The sequence below is a fragment of the Pyxicephalus adspersus genome, chromosome 6, assembly GCF_032062135.1.
Source record: "Pyxicephalus adspersus chromosome 6, UCB_Pads_2.0, whole genome shotgun sequence".
Classification (NCBI taxonomy): Eukaryota; Metazoa; Chordata; class Amphibia; order Anura; family Pyxicephalidae; genus Pyxicephalus; species Pyxicephalus adspersus.
The window spans coordinates 106,324,658-106,340,354 of NC_092863.1; the positions used below are offsets into that span (position 1 = coordinate 106,324,658).

The window sequence follows — 15,697 nt, forward strand, 5'->3', positions numbered from 1 at the left end:
CTGTACTGGTAGCAATACAAACAGGCATTTATCCCACTGACCATCACACAAGCGTACAGTGAGCTGTAGAGGTGTGAATTGTGGCAATGGTTTCTTAAGACTCACAAGTTGTTTTAGGGGTTTCCCCATCCTAAATTGTTTTTTTACAAAGATGGATTTAGTACATCAACCAAAGAAAAATCTCTCACTCATTTTAGGTCAGTCAACAAATCACTCTGCCATTGAAGTATGCTGGCTGTGTGGCACAAAGGCCTTGCCCTTCAAACTTATCTGTACATTAAAGAAGCAAATAAAGATAAGGAAGCACAACCAAGCCATGCATTATGTCTGTGCCAAATAATAGAGGCCTCAGCTTCGGACGAGGCACTCGGGGTTAACTTGCATAGGTCCAAGTGTCAGCCCCCACAAGCACCAAATGGGTGGAACGTCTTTTGCAGTGACAGTTCTTCAAAGCAGTTGTGAAATTGAAACCTTCAGTAAACTAATTATTTTCGGCACAGGACTTGCCTCTGGTCCTTCAAGTTCTCGGGGAACTTCCCTTCCAACCAGTCTAGGTCTGCTCAATAAGAAAATTAACTTAGAAGATTAAATTCTTGACTTACGGTGGCTATGACAAAGCATGGTTTTAGAAGTATGCATCCAATTGGGAAGGAGCCAGGTTGCACCTATCTTCCTGAAATGTATATGCATCTATTAAATGTCTTGTTTAAGATCTATCCTGTGTATCACTACAACTGGGAAGTCTTTCAACATTCGTTTAGCTTTATAGATTGGAGCTTGCAAATAAGAGAATCTGGGTAGCATTGACCATAATATGATTTGATTTATTGTAAGCTGTAAACAGGAAGCAAAAACAGGAAATATAGAAAAAACCTTTAATGAGAGCAAATTTTCTATTAGGGTGGCTCTCTGCGACTTGGACCTGAAGACAATATTGTCCTCAAAGAACACAGAACAGAAATGGGAATGTTTCAAGTCTGTTCTACAAAAGCACACTGAAAAAAATATTCCAATGGGTAATAAGTTTTTTATTTTTAGCCTCTGAAACTTATGTGGCTCACAGCTGATGGTAAAAAAAAAAAAATTTACCACACTAGGGAGGTGTTTTAGAAAAATATATTACTATACAGTATACCGAATTATCGCATTTTCAGTATTTTTGATTTATTTTTATGCATTCTTGTTTAAGCTGATTGCAGTGAAATGCCCAGGAGGTTAATAGCAATAAATATCAGATCTGAGCATGTAGGCCCCTGAAAGAATGACGCTAGGTTGGTAACCGGGGATAAAGATCATGCAAATTTACTAAACACTTTTTTAGCTCTGTGTACACAAAGAAAAAATGGCAGAGCTCAAGTCCAAATTCATAATAGCAATGTCGCTGCCTTAAATGAGTCACAATGGCTCAGAATTGATGGGATTGAGAAACAGCTGGGAAAAAATAAGGTTGACAAAGCACCAGGACCTGATGGTTTACATCCACGTGTCCTCAAAGAGCTGAAGTTTGATTAAGAACCACATAGAAGAGTTTCTGCTCGAAAATAATATTATAGGCGATAGTCAGCATGGCTTCAAGAAAGCCAGAAGTTTTTAAATGAATTTACTCTCTTTTTAAGTGGAAGTAGACAGTGGAGTAGCAGTTGATATAGTGTACTTTGCTAAAGCATTTGACACTGTACCCCACAGATGGTTAAATATGCAAGTTAAGGTCAATAGGTTTGGAAAAGTCAATCTGTAAATGTATAGAGAGCTGGCTTAAAGATTACATCCAGAGAGTTGTAATTAATGATTCATACTCTGAATTGTCCAAGGTTATTAGTGGTGTACCCCAGGGTTCAGTGTTGTGACCTTTACTGTGTAACATCTTTATAAATGATATAGAGTTTGGGATTAAAAGTACCATTTCTGTGTTTGCAGATGACACCAAACTATGTAATGGAATTATGTCCATACAGGATGTCTAAATCTACAAGCAGACCTGGATGTACTGTGTGATTGGACAGCCAAGTGGCAAATGACATTTAATATAGATAAATGTAAAGAATGCTTCATACTGTCTAGGGGGAATACATTTGGGGGAATTTGAAATAGAGACGGATCTGGGGGTTCTGGTAGATCATACACTTAATAACAGCATGCAATGCCAAGCTGCAATATCTAAAGCTAGTAAAGTACTTTCTTGTATTAAAAGAGGAATAGCCCTGATATTGGTTGGTTCCTCTGTAAATGACAGAGACAAGTGTTCCTATGTAGCAGCCTGTCAATGGATGATCCCAGGTGCGGCCACTTAGGTCTGTATGCAGAAATGCCGGTCATTGGATGTTCCTGCATGAGGTTGGAATAGGTAAATGTGACTTGGAATCAACTCGGATGAGTATTACCTGACCACTAATGCTGACCAATACCATAGATACCTCTACTGGCACGGTAAATAGGGCAGGCTCCCTGAAGGGAAATTTCCTCTCCTCCACAATGCATACGGTTCCCTGGTAGTGGGGGGAGCCATTAGGGCTGGATTCGAGTCCGACCTAGTGTGCTCCCGGCCACCCCGAAAATGGCCTAATGGCCATGAAAGTTTGCCGACCCCTGCTTTAGAGTGACAGCTGCAGACAAGTTTTTTGGTACCAAACTTGAGAAATCCATTTCTCAGATTTTACATGATTGCTTTGATCAAAATTACAGTTTTACCTGCTAAACTAGATACTAAAACTTTCTTTATACCTGCGAGACTTGCATGGGAGACATACAATAACATCAGAATAATATGTATATGAAACACATTATTTCTGACTTGGACGCCCAAGGTTTTTATTAAGTTAATCGTCTTGATGTTGAAGTGTGATACATTGCTAAAGTTTATAATTGGAGTAGAAATCTGTTGCAAGGAACTATTGTCTGAAAACTTTTCTTGTGTGGAGTGACTGGGACTTTTGGTGGACTTTTTGGGTTTCTCCCAAAGCTCTGCTCTTTGCACAGACAATGTACAGAACACTGAATATGTCACAGTTACTGTTATAAAGTAGATCTAGGTATGCAGAGGCATTCGGCACACACATTTAAATTTTATTCTTTCTGGCTAATGAGGAATATTCAAATATTTGCATGCATGGTGTTAAGCTTTAACAAGTTTTCTTTTCTGTCCTCCTGGACACTATGGCTTGTGTTGCACACATTGTGGAATGTCTTTTAGATGCTCTTGTCACCTCCTCACAAGCACTGCGACAGACAGACCTATAGGAGTTCTACACCATTGTAAAGGAGCTTGGAAACGTTGGCAAAAGACGATAAAATAAGTCAGTGAGTTTATCTAACCACCATTTTACTATCCGTTTATAATCTTTTCTTAGAAAGTATCTGTATGGTGTTTGTATGTTCTCTCCATATATAGTGGATTTGTTCTGGGTGCCAAAAGCAAAAAACGAAGTTGTTACCTTTGTTTGTAAAGGGAGAAAAGATGTACCCTTCCTCTAACAAACTGAAATCTTCAATATGGCATAATGACTTTCCTTTTGGTGTTGCAGAGTAGGGATGAGTGAATCTGCCTGGGTCTTGCTCATTGTTTAGGTTTTTTTGCAAATCAGATGGAAGTTGGTGGTGAGTTTGAGAATCTCCGTTAATTCTGGCTATCTTTAAAGGGCTAATAAGCAATCCTTTGTCCAACAAGGTCATGGGAAGCTGGGCACTGCCATGGGGATGTGTGTCAGCGCTAAAGATAAAAATAAATACAAATAGTCTCACCCCCCCCCCCCACAGGACTTCTCTCTACCATCTCCAGCACACACTGACAATATGACCTTTGTAAACTCATTCTATTACAGGGAGGAAGCTGGGGAATTCATTCGTTCCAATTATTTACAAAAGTTAAAAGTTTGAAAACTTTTCAGATGCCTTGTATTTATTTCAAACTTATGGGAGCTGTGAAGACTAATGTCAACCCTAGAGCAGAGTATGTGTATAGGGCTTTACCTTTACTTTTTTGCATTGAAAACACCAATTTGTAATTTTGTTTCATTACGTTTAGATATAATAGTGCTAACTTTTACTAATGGTAAATGAAGGATGAGATATTCTCAATATTAATAAGATCTGGTACCTGTTAGCAATCTGCTCTGATTAATTTTACCAGAGGTAAGTACATTAGTTTTTTTTTTTTTATTATGTAATGAATAGAGAAACATTAACAGTCCCTATCCTATTCCAGTCCCTATCCTATTTGATTATGTTTGTGTCCTGCTGGGGAAGATTTCCCTTTATTTTCGGTCCCAAGGATACAACAAAAAAGTGACATGGGGGTGAATTTGCCAAAATTTTTAGAACAACCCATGGAGGTTAGTGGGAAGAATGCCCTAGACACGGTCATCGGCAAGAATGCAACCATTACAGATAACAAATTATTAATCCCTGCCAAATGCAAACTTCATCTCTAGTCTAAAGAAAACCCTGATTTAATTGTTCTGGATAACTATACTGAATTTCTTCAAATATTATACCATATTGTATTATCTAATGTAATTAATTTTATAATTATTTTTTTAGGTGGAAAGTCCAGAAGTGTGCTTTCCAAATCGCCAGTGGAATTCATGGCGGAGAAAAGACTTGTACACATGGATGTGAGGCCAGAAAACGTTTGTGTTTGTCCAAAATTGCCGCTGTGTCAAGCTCGCTGACTTTGGTCTCACTCGGATCAAAGGGACCATGATAAAATCCAAGACCAGAACCGTCCCTTCATGGCTGTGGAGATGTTTGAACAGGCGGGGTTAGATGGGTTGTTAGATGGATGGATGTAGAGGGTGCTCTTCATGTGTGGTCATTTGGAATAATGATCTTTTGTGTAATTATATGGGAGTTTCCATAGGATAAGACTATCCCTGATGATGATTATAAAAGTTTTTTTTTACCGGCAAATCCATTCCAAACGGTTAATACTCTAGAGTCATGGAACAAGTTTCCCAATGGGGATGTTACAGATGTTCAGTGATCTTTTGGTGATTGACTATAGTAAAAGAAGTAGAACTACAGAAGTCCTGAAATGCATGAGTGAGAGCTGGAAAGAGGAAGCGCCAGATCAGCCAAAAAACAAGACAAGGAGAATCTTTTAAAAGCAGAGTGGCGGTGTAACGCCTTGTGTGGGGTTTTTATTGGAAAACTCCAATGGCTTCAAGTACATCACTGTGTATTATCCCTATTATGTCAACTTGTAGCTCCAAGGCTGGCCTCTTGACCACAAACACTTCTAAAATCATATCCAGCTCTGATTTACTTCCTTACAAAAGGCACAGCATGTCTGTCTATTGCATAGCTCATTATAGGAACTATACCTCCAATGGAAGTAAATCCCTCTGTCACCTATAATGTACAAATCTAACTATCAAGAATGTTTTACACACTAAACCTTTATTCCAACCTCCATATCATTGTAGGTATGGTAGGAATGTGTTCTCTTTGCTTATATATTTTGGTTTTTGTCCCTCTCTCATCTTAAAATGTTAGGAGGCCAGTATGTCTGTAAATGTTCTCATTCATTCAGTGTGTTATATCTAATAGTTATGTAGTAGGTTAGGTTGAAACAAGACATAAGTCCATCAAATTCAACCACTAGGGAAATAAACATATCGCAGATATAAAACCGTATAAGACATAGTTGGTCCAGAGTAGTAAGTCACATTCTTCTGGATTTGTTCTTGTAATGTTGAGGGCTTTTCATAGCTTGTCCAAGACAATTATTCAGTTGTGAAGAAGTTCCAGAAAAGTCAGATGTTGAATGGCATTCATAGAACCTTTGTTAACCACATCAGAATAGTGGTGCTTTGCCTTGCATTTAGGGGTATCAAAGTGATAAAAGAATCAAAGGGGCCAAACCAAAAGGTCTCAACTTTTTCCATATTGGTTGATAAAGGTCACTAGCCCTCTGCATATTTTCTTACCTAGAATGGTCTTTTTTCTAAATGTACGCACCCAAATAGCCAGTGATTGTTACCCCAATTAATAATTTCATATATAGATATGTTAATACTTACTGCAATATTCTGTTATTCTGCAGGGGAGTAGTCTTAAAGAACAGATCGCATGCTGTTTGGTAAGCAGACTGAGTTGGTGAATCATTTTTAGCATGTTGGATTAATACATTTGCTTCTCTGATGTAAACATAGGACTAAAGATAAAGTTTTTAATATAGAAAAGTGTTATTGTTTTTTCCTTTACCCATATTTTTATTAGGTGTATTAAAATGTGAGTTTATGTTGAGGCAATCAATCTTTTTCAGATGTATATGGTAAGTATGTTATAATACATGAAATAAAGCCCCTAACCTCTGTTTTGCAGTATGGACAGAGGAGTTCCATATATCGTTGGAGACCAGCAAACCCCCAGCAGGTGTATAGTGCAGTAACTTATATTACTATTAAGCAGTTGCCGCTTCTGTGCAGGGTGGGAGCTTTGTACTTCTCCACATCTGGTTTATAGAATATCATATGAATGTGTTTTCAAGAGAATGCTGTTATAGGTGATGTATGTCTGGAAGATCTCTGCTTCTAGAATGTTCAGATTTGAAACATTTTTTTTTCTATTGTATCATTTACATAAAGGGGAACTTGGATCCTACAAGAGGAAATATAAAGTCTTTCTGCATCTCCAATTATCTGGCTGCTTCCCCCATCTGATTGGTCTAAAATTTGTGCTGGAACAATTTTTTTTTTTATAAATCTGTGTATTTGATAATCTTTGAGTGATATAAAATTTATTTATTTATAAAGCTTAGGTATACAGTGTGTGCATGAGAACACTGAATCATTCTGATTGGCTGATTTAAAAATGGTAAAGGAACAACCCAACAACATTTTATAGATTGGTGTTACAATGAGAGAATACATAAGGATAAAAAAGCTGAATTTTGTAATGTTTTGGAGGGAAGGCTAGGCTTTGCTAATACCTTTAGTTTGTTACATAATACTCTTTAAAAAAAAAAAAAAAAAATGCTCATATTTTGATTGGACAATAAAGATCAAATAATGGTGTTAAGCCCAAAAAATTCCACTTAGTACCATGGTTTTTCAGACACCTTGAATTCTTGGAAGCACGAACTTCACTAATGAAAATCAATATCCTTCATCCATCAGGTTCCACTTGTATAGGAGTGCATAGATCAGCTGTGCAGAATGGAGCTGGGTCATGAACAATTTTTAAAGAAATATGTTTTCGTTCAGTTTGTGATATGAAATTCGATGTCTGGCAGAGATGATTTGTCATCATGAAGAAGTTTAAACCCTTTACTTTGTGATAAGATCATCCTAAAACAAGACTTCATCACCAAACATTATTTGGATTGATGGAATGAGAGAAGAGTCTCTATAAAGCCATGAAGTGAGTTTACTGTGGAGGTAATGGCTGCCCTCGCCCCTGGTCCTTTACCTGCTGAAAACAGACAAGAGATGGAGAGGAAACTTCAGGTGACTGCCTACGCTTTATTTGTAAGCTGCCCAAAAACAAACAGTAAAATATAGAAATATACATTAGCTGTCTGGATCCTGTCCAGCCCTGTCTAATCTAAACAACAAAAGCACAATTCTATGTCCAAAAGCATAAACAGGGTAACTCAGTCCCAAGATTCCCCCTTAACCTCCCTAGCAGTAATCCCGAGTGTGACTCGGGGTGGCTTTTACATGCAAAACGCAGTAACCCGGAGTCACACTCAGGGTAAATTTAAGAGGCCCCGTTACCTTTGCTCTGCGCACCAGCGGCGATCGGATGGTCCTGCTGTAAAGCCGGTCCACCGGGGGGGCGTGGCCGGGTGGGAAATTTAAAAGCAGATTACTGTGTAATCTGCTTTTAAATACCACCCCGCCACGCCACTGCTCGCATCAACAGTGAGATGCCAAGCACAATGCAGGACTTCAGCAATGTGCTTCACATCTCACTGCAGATGCCAGCAGCAACAGCAGATTCCCGGGGTGGTCACCAGAAGTCCTGCATTGTGCTTTGCATCTCACTGTTGATGCGAGCAGCAGCTCCAGCGTCTGTGTGAGCTGGGCAGGGAAATCCCCACTCACATCACTCGGGGGATGAGTCATCTTCCGGGTGATGTATGGGGGTATGTCTGGGAGGGAAATTTAAAAGCAGATTACAATGTAATCTGCTTTTAAATGATTTTTAAAGTGCAAAAACACCACACAACATGAAATAAAAATAAAATATAAAATTAAAAATGTACTTAAGATTACATTGTTTTATTTCATTATTTTTTAAATTATTATTTATAATTATGTATAATTTATGATTATAATATAATTATCATACCTGGGAGTTAATCCTAAGAATTACACGCCTACAATATAAACAAAAATTTCTATGCAAAAAAAATAGGATCACTTCATGCAGCAAAAAACTGGACCAGTTGGCACTGAACAGCAGCAGAGTCAAGATACTGAACCTGTGGACGCTCAGAAGCGGCAGGGTCTGGACGTTGGCCCCGTCGACGCTCAGCAGCAGCATCCGGGCGCTGGGCCTGTCAGTGCTTAGTACCAACCTCAGTGACTGCCATGGTGGATAAGTCTGCCATATTGTACAAATATACTGAGCATATCTGCATATCATGGCAAACCCTTGGCACCGGCATGGAGTTTCGATCTGCTTTAATGTAATGCTTGGTATAAAGCATGTCAATGTGAGTTTATTAACATACTGCCAGGGTGTGAACCCAGCCTTGATACATTACTTTCTGAGACTTAAAGGACAAATCCAACCAAAACTTTGGGGAAAATAGGAAAAGGTTAGAGTCTATGGAAACTTTGTGCTGCTGTTTCTGATGACTTTGGGAACATTAAAACTCACATGGATGTTTGTGGCACAATCATACTACTGAAATGACTAAGGCCTGGTCTCCATTGGTGGTAACTAGGGCTTTTCTCACTTATTTTCACCATCCCTGAAAAGCACAATAACTACCCTGCATGACCACACTCGTGTTATGGAATAGGACAGAAATCACGCAGCACTTTTTCTAAGCGTCTTCCCAAAAATGAACATTCTGCTCTTGGAATTTGGAATCTGAGAATCGTTAACGCTATTGGAGCCAAGTCGTAATATACATAACTGAGTGTTACCCAGATGGAATGAATGGCTTACTATGCAGTGAGGGCTAATTCACCCAACATTCTCCTACACCTATACATTCATTGGAGAGATAGGAAGGAACTTCAGGTTTATATTCATTTCCCTTGGTGCATCCCTGATTTTGGTGCCTTGTTGTTTAAATGGATTTTCTTGAAATGAAAACTCCTTGTATATTTATTTCTATTTACCAAAACTGAACAGTTGTGAGGGCCTATTTATATTCACCCCCTTTGCTATAAAACATATAGGTCCGGTCCAACCAATTACCTATAGAAGTCACATTTTCATGCATTTTACAAGTTATTTTTGCTAAGTCTGACCTTATATTATACCTGAAAGCCTGTCACTAAGAGAGCTCTCAGTGTCTTTATTGGGGAGCCTAAACTCCAAATCTCTTATACACATCCACACATTATATATTCCATGTTGGATCTCCTCTTCCTTCTCACCATGGGATTTCATTAAAAATAAAAATACTAAATTACCTACTGAAAATAAAATTATTTATAGCATGGCCTGGTCTTCACTCCAAAAACTTCCCAAAATATCCCATTATTTTTGTTCTTTATTTTCCCAATCACAAAACTCTAGGAAAGCTCAATTCAAATGTAAATGAGTGAAAACAATGGCGGCTTGTTTACACAACATATGTAAATCCCTGGGCGGCCAATTAGAATGCCTCAATGTCTTCAATGCCTCCATATATAAAGGTGACCTCCTGATAATCCTCAGTTGTTCTACAACACCATTTCTGTGGTTACATTGCAGAACATCTTAGGATTTACCTACAACATCCAGTTGTGACTAGTGGATCCTCATGATAGCGGAGAAAAGTTTGTGTATTTATTCAAAAATGGCCACCCATGACATTCAGATCCTTCTAGATCAATGCCTCCATATATAAAGGTGACCTCCTGATAATCCTCAGTTGTTCTACAACACCATTTCTGTGGTTATATTGCAGAACAGTTTAGGATTTACCTACAACATCCAGTTGTGAAATTTTCAGTGGATCCTCGTGATACTTTTTTTCAAAAACTAAATGTCTTCTGGTACCCAAGACTTGGGGAACTTTCTGGAGGAGCTTATCTCCGTCACATCGCAGGGTCTGCAGAAGATGGTCATACAGGAGAGCTTCCAGGTCCTAAAGGTACTTGGAGGCAGGGGATTCGGGTCAGTTCTGCTGGTGAAAGCCAAGGAAACAAGTAAGTGGGTTTAGTTATTCTGTGTTTTACATATTTCTAGTGTTTTACTATTTTCATATAGTTTCAGGACACATTTTGAAACATTATTTAAATAATCCCTATGCAAATATTGTTCCAAGTTCAAGCTGTGCCTATTATAGATCTATCTAACTGATTATGTCCTATTTACAGATCAAAGGATGGCAATAAAGTTATTGGACAGAACAAGAACAAGTGAAAGAAGATTCCTTCAGCAGTTCTGTGTGTCCTTCTTCCTTTTGTCCCATCCAAACATCGGGAGTTTTGGCATCACCTTCAGGACACAAAAATACTTTGGTTTTGCCCAGGAAGTGGCTCCCTATGGTGACCTGTCCTCGCTCATCATACCCTATGTAAGTCTGAAAACGACCGATTTAACATTATTATCTTAAAGATCATTTCCAGTTTCACAGGAATAACTTTTTCTTTTTCACATTTCAGGTTGGACTTCTATGGGAAAAAGTGAAAAGGTGTGCCATGCAGATCTCCAGTGCTCTAAATTTCATTGCAGAGGAAGAATTGGTTCATATGGACGTAAAACCTGAAAATGTTTTGTTATTTGACCAGGATTGTCATTGTGTCTAAATCACTGATTTTGGCCTTGCCCGTGTTGAGGGAACAACGATTAGATTCGGATCTGGCACCGACTCCTACATGGCCCCAGAATTGTGTGTACTCAGCGGTGAGGAAGAACTGGCTTTGGACTCTACGCTGGATGTGTGAAGTTTTGGAGTCCTCCTCTTCTGATTGATCACAGGAGAATTTCCCTGGCAGATGGCTTTGGCAAAAGATGAAGAGTTCAGCAGATTTGTTGCCTGGCAAGACAACGTCCACTGGGTAGATCCTCCAGAATTGTGGAATAGACTGCCTGCAAGTGTGCAGAAAATGTTTAGAAGTCTGTTCGCCATAGACAAACGACAGAGGTGTAAATCAACTGACATCTTGCAATACATAGGTAGTGATTGGAAATATATGCAACCTAGTCAGGTAGAACGATCAACCATCCATATGGATCAATCTGGAACTTCAAATGGCTCATCCGTCCTCACCTTCATGTCCTGCACTTCAAATACAGAAAATTCCGGATCCCTGTTCCAGGGATTTCACGGTACATGTCAAGGTAATGCATTGTGGTGGTGGATGGACAGATGTCTTTGTTTGTTGGGGCAGAAGTGGAAGTCCAGTAAGGGTAATGTGTCCTGGTGCCAACATTCAAGAAGCTTCCATTCAACAGGTACGTACCAGTCTTAAAAAATGTGCTTCTTATTGTGTTTTACTGCTCCTATTATATTTATCTCTCCCCCACCCTCTCAGTTTACAAATGTTTTCTCACCTCTCTCTTCCTTTACCCTCTTCTAATCTGTAATCTTTGTTTCATTTTTCTTCACTGATTTGATATAAAGCAGTGTTATACTTGAACCTCTATCCTCTTTTATACAACAATTTGCATGTTTTTTTGTATTAGTTGACTAATTGCACATTTCTATCCGGTGTTTTTTTTTTGTTCTTTTAAAAGCCAATACAATTAATAAAACTAATTTCTGCTACTGAAATTGTCTAATTATTATCATTTTTCTTCTTTCATTCTCCTGAGGGATCTGCCTGGGAATTTTGGTGTGTGAGGTCCCCCCATGTGCATGGGGATTTAACTGGTGCAGATATTTGGCAGTTGCTCCTCTCATGCACAGGGTCATGATTTTACAATTTATCATCAGTGGTCTTTTTTTCAGAAGTCTCTTTCAAGCCATTAAAAGTTCCCAAAAATAAAGGAAAAATCCTGAGGTATGGTTTATGTGTAGATCATTTCATTGTTGTAAACTCTTTATATTACTGTACAGGTGAATTTGTTGAGGTGCGTTAGGCAGGTTGGTATAACTTTGGTATTGGTCAGCATTTTTTCTGTAATATGAACCCACATGAACATTGCACAGAAAATCCGCATTATGTGGAAAAAAGAAAGCTGCAGAATGCTGCAAAACATGCGCCAATGTACTGCTGGGGACTCCAGTTCAGTGTCCTCATATGACTTCTCCCTTAATTGGATGAGAAAAGCATCAAGGTTTACCTTTTGTCGGCCAATTAGCAATAGAGGTGAATGGGGAAACTTGTCCTGGGGATCCCACACTGTTAGGAATCCCATGGCTGTCCTCATGTCATGTAAAGTTAAACACAAATCAAATACACATCATAAAAATAAAACAACTTTCACATTAAAGTCTGGTCCCATTATTTAATATGTGTATTTAACCCTTTCAGGGAATGAGTAAGGGGAAACAAGTCACTGAGCTTCCCCTTCCCTCTCCTATACAACAAGTGTTATGGGCAATGAGTCGTCACTCTATAGAAAGATATTTACTTCCAGGATGTTATTACAAGGAATGTAATATGATTTTATTTTAGGGGGTGTCTTGTTTTACATTCTTGACAAATACATTACCATATAACTACACCGATTTAATTATAACATTTACTGAGCCATGCTTCCTAAGTACAGCACAAGGAGTCCTGAAGATCAAATCGAGGGGTTTCCATGTCAATGGCAAGATAGGACATCTTGCCCATTGATACTGGTGGATGACGAAATGTCTATGTTTGTTGGGGCAGAAGTGGAACTCACTTGAACGAGTTTCTTCACTTGTTTTGGTGTCATCATTCAACATACTGTAGGCAACCAGCAGGAAAGGTACTAGAGAGTAGAGATATTTGCACACGATTCCTATCCTGTGGGAAGTAGCAGGTGGAAGACTCTCACCTGGGAGATAATTGATGAGGAAGCACTGAGGTTGGAGATATAACATAGAGCCAGGAGCTCAGTCAGTGGGATGTGCTGGAGACACAGACAGGTGGTCTGTATGAGGGATGTGCTGGAGATACAGACAGGTGCTCTGTGTGAGGGAGCTCTGCTGAGAGACACAGACAGGTGCTATGTGTGAGGGAGCTCTGCTTGGAGAGACAGACAGGTGGTCTGTGTGAGGAAGAGGAAAAGAACTTAATGGAGAGGGCTTGAGAGCATTCAGCTCCACAATGTTCCTGAGAAAGAGAGAGACAAGACTCCACAGACAAGGTGACTCTAGTAGTTTTATCTGCCTATTTGAAAATGGACTGGTATAGACACGGGAGATCTTAAGATAAGTGCTTATATGTTTGATTTTTACCCGGCTGACGTTGGGATGATTTTGTTGTTGTTTATTTGCAATAAAACCCTGATATGGCATCCAGTCCTGCTAGTTGCCTACCATTTGTCAAGCGTATTCCCACAATACTTACATTCCACAGGTAAATTCAAACCTTAAAAATGTGCTTATACTCGTACTGTTAATTTCTGGGAAGTTTTACCAACCAAGTATTAGCAACCTAAACAGGATCTTGTTTAATGCCTTCTGTTTTTCAATTTAAACATTTTTAATGATTTACCATATAAAATGTATAATTTTCTTGACATAATTAGACCTTTTGCTTCAATAATAATATTGCTACTGAATCCTTCTAATGATTGCCATTTTCTTCTTTCATTTTCCTGAGGGATCTGCCTGGAAAGATGAGTGTGCAACGTCCTCCCATGTGCATGGGGATTTAACTGGTGCAGGTATTTGGCAGTTGCTTCACTCATGCACAGGGTCGGGATTTTGCAATTTATCATCAGCTACCTCCTTTTGGAAGCCTTTTTCAAGCCATCAGAAGTTTCTTTCATCATGCAGGGTCTTTGTGCTGGAAATGTGGATGCTCAGAAGCAGCACAGTACTGGCGCTGGACCAACGGACCTATTGGCTTTCAGCAGCAGCAGAGTCCTGACGCTGGACCTGTGGACTCTCAGACACAGCGCAGTGCTGGCGCTGGTCCTGTGGATGCATAGCAGCAGCAGAGTCCGTGATAAACTCAAGCAGCAGATTCCGGGCACTTCTCCTGTGCTTGACTAGCAGCAGAATCGGGGCACTGTACTTGAGGATGTTTAGAAGCAGCAGTGTCTGGGAGTTCGATGTCTCGATGCTCAGCAGCAACAGGGTCCGAGCTCTGGACCTATTGAGCCTCAGCAGCAGCATGGTCCAGGTGCTAGACCTATAGAAGTTTAGCAGCAGCAGTATCCGGGTGCTGGACCTGTCGACGCTCAGCAGCAGCAGGGTCTGGGCAGTGATTCTGTGGATGCTCAGCAGCAGCACAATCCAGTCCAAATATTAGCAGCGGAGTCCCGGCACTGATCGTATGCACTCTAAGCAGCCAAGTGCTGGCGCTGGACCTGTTGATACTCAGCAGCAGCAGGGTGTGGGGGCTGGACCAGTTGGCACTGAACAGCAGCAGAGTCAAGACGCTGAACCTTTGGACGATCAGAAGCGGCAGGGTCTGGATGTTGGCCGTGTCAACGCTCAGCAGCAGCATCCGGGCACTGGGCCTGTCAATGCTTAGTACCAACCTCAGTGACTGCCTTGGTGGATAAGTCTGCCATATTGTACAAATATACTGAGCATATCTGCATATCATGGCAAACCCTTGGCACCGGCATGGAGTTTTGACTTTCTGCCATGGAGGATCTCCACCAAGTCTGACTCCAGAGGGGTGCAGGTAACCAACTGGCACAGGACAGGTTTTGTTAAAGACCAGCAGAGCAGTATGCTGTGGAGTTCTGACACTGGGCTGTCCATTTTTTTTGTCTGGCGTTTAGAAGTCAAATTTGCCTTGGCCTATGAAATACCTGGACATTCGCGTTGCTTGCTCTTTGATGGGACTATTCAGTTGGCTATGAGAATTGATTGCAGATTCTGTGAATGGCATGTGGAAAGACTCTCTGCACCTGTTGCACCCTCCAGACCTCCAATCCACCTCCCTCTCTGGCCAAGGAACCAATGGACTTGGGCTTCTCCAGTCTGTCTGCCACAGAGGCTGGGAAAAGATCTGAAGACCTCTGTCTATGTTGTGGAGTTTGGTAACTTTGTGCAGTTCTGCCCTCAGAAATTAGAACTTCAGTGCCTAGGTGGGCCCAGGGAAACCCACCCAGGCTATCAGGTATGTCCTCTAAATCTGATCCCATTCTATTACCTGTTGAGATGGCTTGGGAATCTCCAGTGGTGCATTACCAGGCATTCTTAGATAGCTGGGCTGCTGGTAATTTTCTGGATATAACTTTGACCCTTTTTCTTGGAATTCCATTTGGTAACTTACCTCAACAACCTTTTATGTGTTAGTAAAATGGGTTCTGTCCACTCAAGGTTTACACTTTTTATGTTGAACATTTCATCATCTGTAATCTTCCATAACCTAGATATGATCTGTTTTGAACTGGGAATGTTCCTCTGAAGGTAATGCATCATTAATATAAAGGAATTTATTTGGGATTCAATCTTATTAGTTCCCTACCAAGCCCAGGGTGACTC

The 15,697-nt window shown here is 40.1% G+C and overlaps 1 long non-coding RNA gene and 1 pseudogene across 1 annotated transcript; both read left to right on the plus strand.

The window, feature by feature from the left end:
• Positions 1 to 4,547: 4,547 nt before the first annotated feature.
• LOC140332633 (uncharacterized) lies at positions 4,548 to 6,687 on the plus strand. Its single transcript, XR_011921211.1, has 3 exons — positions 4,548 to 4,610; positions 6,041 to 6,076; positions 6,585 to 6,687. It is a non-coding gene; the product is annotated as an uncharacterized lncRNA (long non-coding RNA).
• A 3,463-nt stretch (positions 6,688 to 10,150) lies between these two features.
• On the plus strand, positions 10,151 to 14,248 carry LOC140332798 (serine/threonine-protein kinase SBK1-like; annotated as a pseudogene).
• Positions 14,249 to 15,697: the final 1,449 nt, after the last annotated feature.